The sequence below is a fragment of the Lutra lutra genome, unplaced genomic scaffold (genome assembly GCF_902655055.1).
Source record: "Lutra lutra unplaced genomic scaffold, mLutLut1.2, whole genome shotgun sequence".
Taxonomy (NCBI): Eukaryota; Metazoa; Chordata; class Mammalia; order Carnivora; family Mustelidae; genus Lutra; species Lutra lutra.
This window is the reverse complement of record NW_025923833.1, coordinates 471,199-475,517: the sequence shown is the minus strand read 5'-3', so window position 1 is coordinate 475,517 and position 4,319 is coordinate 471,199. Positions and strand designations below refer to the sequence as shown.

The window sequence follows — 4,319 nt, the reverse complement described above, 5'->3', positions numbered from 1 at the left end:
CTCCTGTGTAAGAGAACAAGGACATTATGTTCTATTGAGAGCCAGGATGTGGAAGACAGGTGAACTCTCTCCCTCATAACGTCCACTACCAAATCTTCCTGGTTCTGTCCAAGCTGCTGTACCTTCAAGGGGACATCCAGAGCTGGAGAAGGTAAAGCAAACTTCCCCTTGGTTCACTACACAGGTTCCCATGTTCCTTAGCTTCTGCCAACCTTCACACCCCAGCTGAATCTGACCTGTGGACGTGTTTCCAAGGGAAGGATGCCCCCATGAAGCTGCCCTGGAGAACCCAGTCATGGGCCAGGGGCTTCCAAGCCTGTGTTAAGGGGCTTCTATATCTGTTTCACACACTTGCTGTCCCACCTGCACCCTGTGGAGATCAAGCAACCAAGGCCAGGGAGGACTCAGAGCTGGGGCCCTACCCAACTGAGGGCAGAGCCATCATACCCAGAGCAGCAGGCCATAGGTCGTCAGCTCCAATAATTCCCGTTTATCCTCTCTCACAGTCACCCCACCATCCTCGCTACTCTCTGATCTGGAGGAGGATTCCATGGAAGACGACGATTCTGACGGAAGGAGCCACACTGTGCCTGTAATTCATTTCCACCTCCATCTCTTGGGTGTCCTGTCTCATCTGTCCATAAGCACCTCCTCCCTCCTTTGACAACACCCACTCTGGAGGCCCTAATCTCTGACAGGAACTCAGGCTTTGCATCTGAACTGCTGCATGATATCCGTGGGCACCCCTCCTCACCCCGTTCCTAACATCACCTTGACACCTCACCACTGAGTCTGGGAAGCAGCCCTGGACAGCAGAGCAGTGAGTACCGCGGGGAATTGGCAGAGCACAGGTCACCCTGCTGGAGGGGCCTCAGGAAGGGAGGCTGGGCCTCGGTGTCCCCTTGGTTCTCTGCTGCCTGGGAGTGTGCTCCTGCCCTATTCTGCTCTTGCTTTCAGCTCTCAAGAAGCTTCCCTTCTGTGGACTTGACAGAAACAAGAAGGGAGGCATAAGAAGAGAAGGACTTTGGAATGGGGTGAGTTGGGCAGGAAGAGGGGCAGGCAAACATGATCACATGCTCTCCTTCATTGCCCTGACTTTGTTGTGAGCACCTCGGGAAACAACACAAAACCCGGGGTGCTGCCCTGGCCTCTGACCACACAGAGGAGATTAGAGGAAGGTCACAGTCCCTGCAGGCACTAGGAAGCCTGAGAGCATCCCATGGGGAAACTCCACCTGATCTGAACAACTCCCTGTGGTGGTTGGTCACTGTCATCCAGGAGCTGCTGAACTTGAATGGAGGGCACTGGCTGCCTGGAGGTACTGGTCCCCAGGCAGCCTATGCACTGTGCTCCTCTGGAAAAGGGCCCACGCCCCACTGACCCCTCACTCTGCACGACCCAAGCCTTGCCCTCCTACCCTTCAAAACTCAGCAGACGGCTTGCTCCCGAACAACACTAGTCGAGAAGAGACAGTGGTGGGGTGACCCCATCTCCCACTTCAGACACCTGAGAAATGAGCAAAAAAAGACAGGCCCCCAGGCTCATAGGAGCAGGAGAGTTCACCCCTCCCAGAGCTGCATCCTTGTGTGTCAGGAGTCAGCCCTAGTCTCCGGCTGAATCATATATGCTGGCCACTCCTATAGGACCTGACCAACACCTCCAGTCCCCCAAGCCTCCAAAACACCTCGGGGGAGGTAGCGGGTCTCCTCATGGCACCATTTCACTATGTGAGTTTGATATTCTAGAGAATCTCCTCAATCTCTAAATATGCAGGCAAGACCCATCAGGGAAAGGCCACCCTGCCTGCTTCCACCTCACCCACCACCTGCCCACAGCGTGGGGCCCATGTAAACTCACTTTCCTTGGGAATCGGGAGCATGCCTTCCTTGTCATGGCACCTGCAACACTCATATGGACAAAGGCTTCCCCCAGAGAGAAGGGCATGTCAAGGGCTCTCAGAGAGGCTGGAGACGCGACAGCCCAGCAGGAGGAGGACCTGGCAGTAATGGAGGAAGATGGTCAGGGAAGGGGCCTGAGTGACCCTGGGTGTGTAGCCTTCATTCAACCCCAGGGGGCCCATGGGAAACTTCCCTTTCTTCATGTTACACATGGGTCCTGCAGGGAAACCTCTACCTCAACCTCAGAAGACACGCACCACATAACCCCATAGGCCTCTGGAAAGATCTGCCCCAGGTCACATGCTGCTCGCTATCTCATATCACTCCACCTGCTGTCTCCACAGCTTCACCACAGAAGAGTCTGCCCACGACCCCAAGGCAGCAGAGTCTCCAGAGGTGCTCAGACAAAGGGAGACACGACGACTTTGGGACCCCACTTGTGGCCTCGACTTGGGCCCAGAGGAAGACTCGGCATGAAAACACAAGGAAACACACCTGCAGGAACGGCTCTTTGCAACTGACCTCCACAGGCCAAACAAAGAGAACACTTCTTTGCAGCCCACCAGAAGATGGCAATGGATCCCCGAGGATGAGAAAAGAGGACCCTCTGAGTTGGCCACCACACCCACAGTTGGCTGCCCAACCCTGCTGACTGACACTTGGAGCAGGAGGCAATGATCTGGGCCTACAACAGTCCATTGTCTGGTGAGACTGGGCCCCCTGGGAGTGGGAGGGACAGCGGTCTTCTGGTCATTTCACTTGTCTGCTGCAGGGGCTGCTCCTCCTCCTGCCGTCCCCTCCAGTCCCCATCAACCATGCAAAGCATGACATATGCAGGAAGAAGCGTGATTTCCAGGGCCCCTTGACCACCATATAATCGACTTCAGGGGCAGCAGCCCCAATACAATCAGCTGTATTCCCCCAGGGTGCCACCCATGAAACACCCGTCACATCCACGCAGAGGAACATGACCAATGCTGGGCTCAACACTGGCAGTGGCCCCATAAAACGGTCCCTTCTCAGTCTGTGTGCTCTGCAGCAGCAACAGGTGTAGGGAGGAGAGGCTGTCCCTAAACTGAGCTCGACCTCTGGAGCAGCCAGACACCATGGCAGAGGTACTGGGACCCCCAGGCACCATGCTGCACCCTCGGGGAAAACATGCTTCAAGGATGGCAATGCTAGACACCTAGGGCATACAGAAATGGGATCCCAACATTCCTTTGGTGGGAATACAAGCTGGTGCTGCCAATTTGGAGAACAGTGTGGAGATTCCTTAAGAAATTAAAAATAGAGCTTCCCTATGATCCTACAATTGCACTACAAGGTATTTACCCCAAAGATAGAGATGTAGTGAAAAGAATGGCCATCTGCACCCCAATGTTCATAGCAGCAATGGCCAACATTCCTTAGGAAATACATTGAAGCATTGAACGTTTTGCTCTACCTGAGGCCTCCAAGTCCAAAGGTCTCAGGAACAATTTCTTCTCCCACAGCAACCCTAATCTATCTCCCCATGTTCAAGAAGAATCTCTTCTCCTTGTAACGGGGCATCATTGGAAACATGGGTGATTTGACCAAGGCTTGGATGGGACTGTCATATGGAGAGAATAGAGAGAGACTCAGATGGGACCAAAGGGCTTTAAGGAACTAAGGCTGACTTTCGGAAAGCCTGCAGCCATCAAGCCCCTTGGGAATGTTGGCCTGACCCCTTGCTTACAGACTTCCCCACTGCCTCACCAGAAGCTTAAAGAATGTCACTCTCTGGCAGGTGTAGGAACCTCAGGAAGAGGAATGTGCCCAAATCCACAGGTATCACAGGCATGTCTGATGGCAAGCCCTTCCCTTGGCTTTTGGCCTGGAGAGACAATGATTAGAGATTCCTCAAAAAAGTCCCAGTGATGCAGATTCTAAGCAATCACCATGATTGATCACTAGGCTTGCTAAGCTTAAGTCAATAATTGCCCCTCGTGGGTTAAAGCAGGACTTGCTTTCCAATGACATGATCACTGAGCTGGCTGTCTCTGGAAAGGAGCATTCTTTTGAAGAGGAAATGTAGACTTCAAAAACCCACCTTTGTGGACGTTCAAGTCTAACTCTGGTGGCCTTTCCATATGTGTTGCTTACCTGAGCTAGACAACTTGAGGTCATCTTCAGAAACATTTCCACATTAGCTCATGGACAGGAAATCCCCTGGCTTCTTATTCTGTGAGGATACCAGGACCCCATGGGCTCAGGGCTAATTGAACAACTGGAACATGCGATTGATTCCCCCACGACTGTAGCACCTTGACCAATTGGATAGGGCTGGGATGAGGAACTCATTCCTTCAAAGCCAGAGAACATACACCATTCCACAAGGTTCTCTGGGTACTTATGGAAACAATGAAGGACCCAGCTGTCCCTGTAACTGGAGTGGAGGGT

The 4,319-nt window shown here is 53.0% G+C and overlaps 1 pseudogene; it reads left to right on the top strand.

The window, feature by feature from the left end:
• The first annotated feature begins 550 nt into the window (after positions 1 to 550).
• Positions 551 to 2,837, top strand: LOC125092647 (uncharacterized; annotated as a pseudogene).
• Positions 2,838 to 4,319: the final 1,482 nt, after the last annotated feature.